The following is an 11,757-nucleotide window of genomic DNA, read 5'->3' as shown; positions in this document are numbered from 1 at the left end:
TAACCTTTTACGTAATTTATTACAAATATAATGAATATGATTATTCAATTTTAAATGATTATCAATAATTATACCTAAGTATTAAACCTCCTCAACTTCATTAATAACTGAAAAAATGCAATTTATATCGGAACAGTCAAAATTATGCATTTTAATTTTTTGTGCAGATGAAATTGGTTTATTAACTTTATTATTTGAAGAAAATGGGATAGCTATTGTTTTATCTCCATTAATTACAAGTGATTTTAAATCGAACCTTTTTGATTAATTTTAAGCCGCAATTTGCATTATAATATGCATCAGTCCACTTTTTCCACTAAAAAGTAAAGCAGTATCATCAACATACGAATGTAAATCACCTTCATATTCTTTAAGGTCTATCATTAAAAGATCATTAATATATAATTACATGTGTAAGAATGTGAAATATTACTAAAACAGAGGCCATATTTATGATATAAATACTGAATTTCGTGACACAAAATTGACGTACCATAAACAGGAAACAAACACAACAGTCTTTATTGTCACATCTGTGTCACTGGAAAAAATACTGCAATAAAATGAAGAAGAGTGATCTTATGTAAGCACATTTATTTTCAATAGTGAAAATGTCATATACTTTTTTCCTAAAATCGTTGGTTAGACTTCAGACATCTAAAAACTTACTTTGTATTTTGATAACTGGAAATAATTTGACAGTGTTTCCAGCTACACATCTACTTCAGAGTGTACAATGAAACCACTGAACATGTTACATTTAAATGTAATTTGGTAATGGTAGTTAATATTGTTCAGTCTAATAACTTGACAATACTCTCAGCTACTCGACAACTTCAGGAATGCTTAATTGTAATTTAGCAACTGTAGTTAATATTGTTCAGTCTAATAACTTGACAATACTCTCAGCTACTCGACAACTTCAGGAATACTTAATTGTAATTTAGCAACTGTAGTTAATATTGTCCAGTCTAATAACTTGACAATACTCTCAGCTACTCGACAACTTCAGGAATATTTAATTGTAATTTAGCAACTGTAGTTAATATTGTCCAGTCTAATAACTTGATAATACTCTCAGCTACTCGACAACTTCAGGAATACTTAATTGTAATTTAGCAACTGTAGTTAATTTTGTTTAGTATCCTCAGCAACTCAAGTACTCCAGAGTATGCAATGAAAGTCTTAAAACATATTAAACTTAATTGCAATTCCATAATAGGTCTAGTAGTTCATTTTGTTTAGCCAAATAATGTGACAAAGTGTGTTCATCTACTCAATGAAACTCTTAAAACTCGCAATTTAATTGTAATGTGATAAGTGTAAGATTTTTTATAGTAATTTGACGAAGTATTGTCAGCTACTACTTCACTTCATTATGGACACAATTATTTACAACTATTTCTTAATGTTAGTCTATACAAAGGATCAGTATGCTAAATTTGAACAATGATTGACACAACTAATATATATTTTAAAAAAGGCAACAATTAGGATAGGGCATTTATACAGCATGTCATATTTTCTGTGTAATAGCAGTTTATTCGTAGGGAATTGCTAAGTAGATAATTTTTATACTGAATTGAAAGCCTTCTTGATTTCAATATAGACTCATTGGACTTTATAATAATTACTTACCTTACGATACAGTAGTGCAGAAAGTACAGCTTTTATATTCTCAATATACAACTAGAGAATGAAGTTAAAGATGTTAGGCGCCAAAGCAAGATTATTGAAATTATTCCAGTCGTCACAGTTTCTTCGAATAAAAATAAATGCCTTCGCACTCTGTTGTCTGTTTTGTATTTGCGTATTTGTCCGTAAGATTTTTCCTTTTAACGGCTTATTTTAATAGTATTGTTCGTTCCTTGATAAGTTAAGTAATTTAGCTGGAGTCTCGCTATTAATGACTAATCACTCTTTGCATTGCGATCATTATTAAGTACTAAATTTCGTAAATAGAAAACTACTTCGTGATAATAAATTTGTTCAGAATTAATTACAAACATCCACTTAAATGAACAATTTCAAGGAAAAAATTGTTCCGGGCCCGGGTATCGAACACAGAACAACTTTTCACTTGAAATTGTTCAAATCACCTTCACAGGGAGCTATACCTAAAGCTGAATTTGCATCCACTTAAATGCTAAAACTGATAATTTAACAAAGATATCTTATTTTTTGGGATTACCTATAAAATAGACTAAGTATTTTGTGAATTATAGAACATGGATGTTTCAACTTTTGTGTATAGTAAATTATTTCATTTTCGTACTATGTCTTCTACATGACTATTCAAAAAACAAACTATAAACAGGAATGTCATTGGTACCATGATAGAGAACTGAACTGTTGTTCCGGGGCCGGGTATCGATCCCGGGACCTTCGCTTAGCACACGAATGCTCTACCGACTGAGCTACCCCAGGAAGTATACACGACACCGTCACAATTCTTCCCTTTATATCCACACAACTCAAATGGGCTGACAAGACGCCAGAACCCAACTTTGAGTGTACACAATTCTGTGTGAATTAAACTGTGGCTTTCTGTTAACGTACCTACAGTAACGAATATATTGTACAGTTTGTATAACATAATATAACAGGAACTGTTCTTTTTCTATTTCTGCCATTGTGAGCATAATGCATAGTATATGCACTTGTAGATAATTATTGAGTGCATTTTTGTGAATAATACTGTATAGGTAATTATTTTAGTGCACACGAACAAGAGAATCAATCCATGCAAATAAGTATGTCCTAAAACCGCGACATCTTGGAATGCGAAAATATTTTAGCATAATACTTTCCATTGCCCACATTTACCAGATTTTTAATATGAAAAGATTATTAACGATAGTTTAGTAATTATGGTCATATGAAATTTGTAATTTTCTGAAAACATGCATCTATGTATAATTTTCTCAAGACTGTACATGAGCTTCAACAGAAATAATTCTTACGTTTATTAAAATAGTGTACATTAAATGTTCCTTTGCACTAAATATTAAGTTTACTTTACTTTCTTCTCTGTTTAAAAGAAATCACATCAATCATGTAAACTGTTATAACTTGAAAGACATTGTTTTAATTTGAATGAAATTTTAAAATTAAACAGAGATAAACATATTATTTAAACTGGAAAATTTTTATCTCGGTGCCTGAAAAGGAACTCAAGTTATAAGATATAATATCTCACCGGAACCAAGGAGCGTAGTCTGCAACCCGCTACACCCGTCACTGTAGAACTAGTTCGGCTGCAGCACGCATTATTCCGTTTCCCCGTGCCGTGACGAGATCCTGGCAAATGTAGGAGGGAAAGTTCTCAAGAGATTTCGCAGAAACCAAAAAATGTTTTTATGGCGATATACTAAATATATATAGGTTTATGTAATATTTCCTCAGAAACTGGAATCACAGTACGGATGCTGCCTGTTCCTGGTACAGTTTTCAGTCCACAAATCTCTCTGTATTTAATAGCCGGGCTTCTTCATGTTCCTCTTTGGTTGTGAATGTAACAAAAATTCCTGTGACGTTACTTTACGCCCATTCATAGAGCTCTCTGGGGGTTGTTATCCGAGTTCCCTGAAGGCTAGCGTAGGCAGCAAGTCTCTTAATAGTACCTCCTACACCGTCACAAGAGCCCTTTCCATGACTTGTGGCGAAGAAATGCCATTCAGCTGACTCTTCGAAATCTGTCCTACGACACAACAGATTTACAATTTTTTTTTTTGTTTTTGTATTGACCTGCTGTCCCAGCGCTGAAATAGTAAATTTTATTTACGTATCAAAATTTCTGTTATAGGTAGGTAATCAGCTTTTTTGGAGGACTGCCATGAACTACAGCTCGTCCAAGTCAAGTCTGCGAGTGGTGATATCGGGATGGAATGTAGAGGCAAAACACTGTTGCCACATAGGTCACGTGACGCTCAGATTTCAACGTGTGCACATCGTTTAAAATACACTACGGAGCGCACGGATTTTTTGTCCTTGTTTTCAGTAAACGCAACAGTTACGCTGTCTCCCAGCCTCCCCCCCCCCTCATGCAACTTTCTCTCCTACGCCCACGCTTGCCAATCAGAATGCCAAACCTCACTGTCAAGCAGAAGTGGAAGTACAGTCTATTTCAAAGCGTCTTAAATTGTTACCGCTCTATGAACTGAAGCGCAGTAGGAAAACTTTGCTGTCATATGAGACTGTACTGGTCTCCTCTCGTTACCGCCTCCTTTCACTACAGAACTGCCTCCAACTTCCCCTCTCGACTCGCAGACTTAACTTGGTCGAGCTGTAAGTATTCTGATATAATTGAAAAACACATATGTTCCAGATCATTGTTAGCATTCTTGTAGTTAAATAACAAAGGGTTGGATAGTTGCTTGAGACGTGTTCCAATGGCATCCTTGTATGAGATCCTGTGTAACAAAATATATAATTTTCGGAGTAGTAGTGAATAACAATGAATTCTCCAGGTTGGAGTGTAGTTTTCAGATGGTTCATTTACGATGATTGAGTCTTTGCTATGAAATTGTGTGCTTTAAATTTTTTCGAACAGATAAGGAAATTAATTAAAACATTTTCAGTATTAGCTTTTACCAGGATCATCTCTGCTCTGTCTGTTATTTTCCATGTTTTATATATGACTTCTTCTATTAGATTTTTCTCTAATAATGAATTTAGAAATTCTGAAATAATTTCAGTCCCTGAGCATTTTTCACATCTGTGCAGATAACAATTTGAAGAGGGACTCTGACAAATCATTTTGCGTATTAAAAAAAATCAACACTGTTCATTTCACTTTCATCATCATGGCAAACCCATTAACATAAATTTTGTTGTTCTTATAGATCATGCATACCGTCGTTGTTCCTGCAATAACTCCTATGTGCAAAACATAAAATTTTTCGGTAGGAAAAAAAAAACATTTATTCATTCTATGGCAGTGGTACATAGGAGACTGTGAATTCTTACATTTTCGAAAGAAAGAAATATAATTACATATGGGAGATTTTATTATTTGCTGTATCACTATTTAAGTTATTTAATAGAGCAAGAATCTGAAAATCGATAAATATGTCCCATAGGAGTTACTGCAGGAACAACGACGATACACAAACATTGTGTGTTCCAACTGTCCCAGTACGCAGTATTTTGATTTCAAGGATGCAAAACGTGAAAAACCAATTTTAATGCCTGTTGTCTGTTTTTAAATTCCTTGTAGATTTCTTTAAGATAGACTAAAATCAACCGTTTTTTGTTTTTTCACTCTCTTGCCATCTTCTTTGACCGACTTAGTGTCTTTCATGCCAGCCATAATTCGCGTTACGTCGTCTTCTTTATAAAAATTAACAACTAGTTTTATAATATCATCAGGGATGTGGCAATGATATTTTATAACAGGCACTGACATTATACCCTTATTGGTTTTAGTAATTCTCGCTGTACGAGCTACATGAAGAGATACACCAAACTCAGTCGCCCTCGGTAGCGCAATTGGTATAGCGCTGGCCTTCTATGTTTGAGGTTGCGGGTTCTATCCCGGCCGAGGTCGATGGCATTTAAGTGTGTTTAAATGTGACAGGCTCATGTCAGTAGATTTACTGGCATGTAAAAGAACTCCGGCGGGACAAAAATTCCGGCACACCGGCGGCGCTGATATAACCTCTGCAGTTGCGAGCGTCGTTAAATAAACCATAATTTTTCACACCAAAGTCGCGCATTATTTTGTGCTCAGTCCAATTTCTAGAAAGGCACGTAAGAATAATGTAATTCTCATTAGACGTTTTTATATTCGCAAATTTTTCCTTGAATTGTGTAATTACTTCTTCCTCATCATTACTATCACTATGCGTGTTAAACACTCCATTAATAGCTACTTTAATTATACTGGCCTTCCTACAAGCACAAGATTTCGCATGAGAGAGTTTTCGTTTGGAGGTACGTGGTTTGCCGAGAGGAGTTAGAATTTTATTTCTGTTACTGATTGTTGCCTCCCCTTCTGTTTCCGACAGTACATATTCCTCTTTACTTGATTTTTTTTCATTCATAATCTGTTTCAATTTCTTCCACATTAGTAATTTTATATACCTTAATTCGACAGCGAGAGTATATCGCGTCACCTACAACCAAATAAGATAATTTTTTTCGCATTCCTTCCGTCACTTTTCTGTCTACTGTTTGTCTAGTATGCTTCTGAAGACCGAAAGAATTGCAACACCATAAAGCATTACACTTTCTCACAATTTTAGACATTTTGAAGCACTACATTATCACACTACATCATTGAAACTGTAGGTAAAGACTGTACAATCAATTAGCTGACTTACAGTTGAAATGGCGCGCGATTTCCTGTTTACAGTAGTTAACAAGTGAAAGAGAGACTCATCACTATCCGTGACCTAGTATGCATCGCGTGGCATGTAACTTTCAACCTTAAATGCAAATAACCCATATCTTTATAATTCAATAACTACTACAGTTCAGCTGATACCGTCATGAAATTTAAATGGTAGCATTAGCATGTGTTTATCTTGTAGAAAACAAAATATCAAATGATAAAAAGAGTTATATTTGAAAATATAAATAATTATTTTTTTCAATGTCCCTTTTCACTCTTATCCTAAAATATTATTTCTAATAATCCATCGTTGATTTTAAATATGCACATTCCTCTTTAGAAAGATATGATTGTTTTACTTTTTAGAATATATAACATTATTATAAATGTTTGTTTTTGAATACACATGACAACGCCCCTTAAACTTCCTCATTCTCTGCAGCTAATGCACTGATGTTCTTCTTCTTCTTCTTCTTCTTCTTCTTCTTCTTCTTCTCCTTAATTAGTACTACAACCCAAGAGAGCCTTGACTTCATTTATGATCGTCGTCCATTTTTCACGATCTTCCGGATTGCAAACCTCGCCAAATCACATTCCACACAATTCACCCAACGCGATCGTGGTCTTCCTCTCAACCTTGTTCCCTCTATTTTTTGTGTGGTAACCATCTCAGCCTTCTTAAGGTTCTCCATACGTTCATCATGTCCCAACCATCTCAATCTAGATATTCTAATGAAGGATTCAATATCTAATCCTTTAAACATATCGTACAGCTCTTTGTTGTATCTGATTCTCCATGTATTGCCCATCTGTACATCTCCGAAAATTCTTCTCAGTATCTTTCTTTCGAAAATTGCTATTTGTGTATATGTTTTCTTTTGTAATGTCCATGATTCTGAACCGTATGTTGCCACTGGCCTTGTATATGTTGAGTTTGATTTCTCTGGTTACTATTTTGCTTTTAAGCACTGGTAAAAGCGCATAGTAGACTCTATTGGTCAAATTAATTCTTCTCTGAATTTTATAAACCACTAATGTTACGATTTTCATATTATGTATATTAATTTTACACTGTGATGCCATTGACATACTAAAAATCAAAATGAATCTGATATTTCGCTGACAAAAATTTAAAATTTTGTATGGAATGACGCAAGATAAAGAGAAATGTAATCCAGACACTGTAATTTGATAAATTCATCAAATGCTTGCCATCTAGTTGAAATGTAATAGATAAATACAAAAGTCAAAAGATGATAAAATACATTAATTAAAAAAAGGAACTTACCAGTTATCATTATAATAATTTCCATTGGTGCTTTAAGCAATTCTAAGAAGTGGTCAATAAATACCTCTCGACTGTTCTGGAATGATAGATAATAATTTTAGATACTGCTCATATCATACGCAGAAAGCTGAGTTAATCAGGCTGGCTTTCCTAGCTGCAGTAGTCAGAATGTCATTTATTTTCTATTAATTTGATTTTTTTTCAGCTTAGACCTTTGCGTGAGTTTGTGTCATAATAATTAATGATTATAATTACTATCACTGTCATTTGAAATCTAGACGATTTCTTTAAATAACTCACCTGCAGTTTCCTCACTCTCCCTATCAGAATGTGTATGCATTTATTTTTTTTATACGACAGCGAATCGAAAAATCTTTTCGTCTAATATTTTTTCAGCCACAGTAATACATAAGGAGCGGATTCCTATGTAATTAAATATTATTTTTTTTTTGTGTGTGATAAAACACAATTAACAAAGTTAAAAATTCCGAACATGAAGTTTCAAATTTAAAACCCGAATTTTATTTCACATAAAACACATATTTTCACAAAAAAAAAATATGTAAATACATATTTTTAGGAAATCTATAATAATTATAAACACATAAATCTTGGAGTTTTTTTAATTAAATAATTTTTTACAAGCACTTTTAAATATTTTAAAACTATATCAATTATATCACTCAGAAGTACGTTATCTTTTTAAGAATTCTTGATTGATTCGTGTTTCTAAGCGCTGTGTGGTGTATCCGTGATCCATTTTCGTAATAGTATCGCCTAAAGTTCTGAGAACTACTAGGCAGCATATCAGTGTTATTATTAGAGAATAAATTAACATGGACAAGGAGGAGAGATGGCTGCCTCCGTGGTCTGTTGGTCGGCATGCTGGCTTCCAGGTCAGGAGGTCCCGGGTTCGGTTCTTGGTGAATTTTTCTTGAAGAAGAGGAATTCCCTGGGTGTCTAGAGTCTGGAAATTTGTATGAATGTGAGTGTGATTGTGAGTGTGCCGGGTTAATATTAATTAGCCAATCATCACAAATATAAACATACATCAGGACTGTCGCTGGGCAGTAACCTGAACACACGTTTCAGCGTCACATTATTGACAAGTAACTCGGTTTGGCTTTCCTATTAGCAAATCTAAGTTTTTTGTGTGACACCATAAAAAAAACTCGAAACATCCAAAAACCTGTTGTCTGAAACAGGGAGGTGCCTGCCGTGGAAATTAAACTAGACTCGGTACCAGGTTCAGAAGTATAAGTACTAAGGGACAAATTCCAGAATGTCTTTGGGAAAAAACAGTGGATATAAAAAAAGTATTGGAGGGTGTGCCTGTAGGTGAAATTGACGGTGTTTGTGTTTGTGACATTCCTCTCTTTAAATATGCACGTCTGACATCCTGTGATGTGGAAGGATCGTTTTCACAGTGTAAGTCGTTGTTCAGAGATAATCGGCATGCATTTGTGATGGAGAATTTGGAGATGACCTTTGTTGTTCACTGCAATTCTCGGCCAACTACTAGCACTCAAGTGTGGTTGGTGAGTACCTAGTAACATTTTTTTTCAAGCTAAGTAAGCTATTTTTGCCATATTTAAAAAATATATATATATTTTTATTTTTAGCAAATATTTTCATACTTTTAGCATATAAAAATTAATATATTTAAATTTTTAGCACATAAAAATCCGCTACCTAGTAATAAACATATAGGGAAATCAAAATACAGGCAGTGTTCCAACTACCTATGACTATTTATTTCACATAGTCACCACTGCAGTTCAGGCATTTGTCCCACCGCACCACTAGTTTGGAGACGCCGCTGTTGTTGAATTCGGCCGGTGGAGCGCGGCGCGGAACCACCGTCGTACAGCTGTCTTCGTGGCGTCGTCGAAAATAAACTTCTTCAGTGGACCGAACACGTGGCAGTAACTGGGGGTGAGATGTGGACTATACTGTGGATGCTTCGTTATCTCCCATCCGAATGACATGAGTTAAGTACATGTGACTCACATGTGGTAGACGATCAAACATTGTTCAAAAACAAAAGAAAAGTTAATATTACTTTCGACGTTAGGTTTGCCTGACTACGCATCACATTTATCTTGAAGGGGCCAGCAGAGCGACGAGCATCACACATTAATACAGATGAAGTGCTTATAAAAGTTGATAAACCTTACAGTTTCATAGGTAATATCACGAGACATTTTGTCTTTATCGATAAATCTGCGAGCAACTCTTCAGTTGCGAACAAATTTATATGAAAAAAGCCAAGTCATGGACTAGTATTTATTAGGACAATTTCTCGAATATAATAATAATAATAATAATAATAATAATAATAATAATAATAATAATAATAATAATAATAATAATAAATAACTAAAAATATAACGTATCCCGCTATTATTAAACAAAACACTTATTTTACACCTGAATAGTTCATTCTTTATCTGTAGGCCTAATATTCTTTTATCCTTAAAACTAAAAAATAATGGTATTTTACAAACAACTTCAAAAATTAGTGTAATTCTGAAAATATTGAGATTAGCACAAATGTTTATATTACTTTTTTTTTCTCAGAATGTCTTCGAAAATAAGATCCATAAGGGACGGTAAATCCTCGTGAACCACCCTGTATAATACAAGCCCAACGAATTACAGGATTTCAAGGACGAAAATATTGTCTCCACCTCTAGTCGTGTTGAGCGTGATACCTAGAAGAATTTTACTGATGACTTGTGTCAGACACACTATACAGTAACTACTGCATATAACCTACTTCGAAGAATTTGTTGTAATACATGGAGGAGAGCTGTAATATATTTAACAAATAGTGTTATTACTAAAGCTGAGACATCTAGGACTGCAGGGCGATATCAAGTTAACTGCATTGCGATGTTTGTCGAAGGCAAATAGTATGAAGGGGTGGGGAGTGGTTGCGTACACGCATGCGACTCAGGCAACAGAATACATTTAGGGTGTGTAGTGAACAGACCTCCAGGGTTGTATTATCTATCTTACGTAACGTATAATATTTATAATGACAGAATCATCAAATATATCCACAGTAAACAAGTTGATGGAGGAATTAGGCACACAACATTTCGCAGTAAGCTGGGTAAATATCCTATAAAATTTATGTAGCACAGAAATTAAAGGTACGAAACGTAAATTCGTAACACAACGTTGTAATACGAAAGAACATAAAGCACAGATGACAGTTTCAAATGAGGAAGGACAAGAATCGCATGTAAGTTAGAATTCAATGTTTACCACACAAAGAGATTTATTTCACGATTTATGTAAAATGGTGGTATGTGTCAATATACCAATAAATGACGTTGAAAACACACACTTTAAAAGCTTTATGCGAAAATACCTGAAAAGGGAACTCCCTAGTCAATCAACTTCACGGAAATATTATATACCGAATTGCTATTATGATGTTATATCTCGCATACGACTAAATATATGAGATAGTAAAATAATGCATTTCCATCGATGAAAACACAGACGCCGCTGGACGATTTGTTGCAAACGTCGTTATAGGCATTCTTCCACCAGACAAACACAATAAAACTTTTTTATGTAAAAACGTAATACGGCGAACGCTAAGCTCCGCCCACGACCCCTTTCCACTTTTCCCCTACAAGCTCACCACACACTCTACGTGATAGGCTAGTGTTGTGTCGAATGCACATTTCATGTGGGTGGGGATAACTTCCCCTACTGGCGTTCGCCGTATTACGTTTTCGCCCTTTTTAATTAACCTCTGAAATTCTTGAGAAAGTGGATCGTTTAAATATAGGCCTAATCAAAGTTTTCCAAACGCCTATGACCCTCTTATGGCCAGACGAAATAAAAATTGATAATGTACCGCTAGTTATTTTCATCACGGATGCTACATGTTAAAAGCAGATAAGGAACTTCAGCTACTTTAGCCGTAAGTTATCCTAGCCTATGGGCTACATCGAATAGCCAAAGAAATTCGCTCCTGCCACAGTGATGTGAACAATTTCATATCGCATGTCAAAGAAATATTTTTAAGGCACCAGGTCGGGTTACTAAATTCAGTGAAATGGCTTCTGGAGCCCCTCTACCGCCGCAACCCGTTGTAATGAGTTGATGGACATGG

This window comes from Periplaneta americana, chromosome 2 (genome assembly GCF_040183065.1).
Source record: "Periplaneta americana isolate PAMFEO1 chromosome 2, P.americana_PAMFEO1_priV1, whole genome shotgun sequence".
In the NCBI taxonomy this organism is placed as follows: Eukaryota; Metazoa; Arthropoda; class Insecta; order Blattodea; family Blattidae; genus Periplaneta; species Periplaneta americana.
This window is presented reverse-complemented; position numbering follows the sequence as displayed.